The sequence below is a fragment of the Gracilinanus agilis genome, chromosome 1 (genome assembly GCF_016433145.1).
Source record: "Gracilinanus agilis isolate LMUSP501 chromosome 1, AgileGrace, whole genome shotgun sequence".
NCBI classification, from domain to species: domain Eukaryota; kingdom Metazoa; phylum Chordata; class Mammalia; order Didelphimorphia; family Didelphidae; genus Gracilinanus; species Gracilinanus agilis.
In genome coordinates, this window is record NC_058130.1 from 119,202,372 (window position 1) to 119,202,630 (window position 259).

Consider the following 259-nt stretch of genomic DNA (forward strand, 5'->3'; position numbering starts at 1 on the left):
CTCCTCTTCCATCTAGTTCTTATCTACCTTTTTGGGACACATTTCATATTATGCATCTTTATTACCGATATGCTCCAAACAATTCAAACCATTCCCTAAATTCCATTTCTCCAACTCCTTGGATTTGTCATTTGTCTAGAGCACTCTCTCCTCATATTCTCCTTTTAGAATTCTTGAAGGCTTACTACATATTCCATCTCCTCTATGAAACTTTCTAAAACACTCCTCCTTCATATGCATCTAAAATGTTCCATGTTAA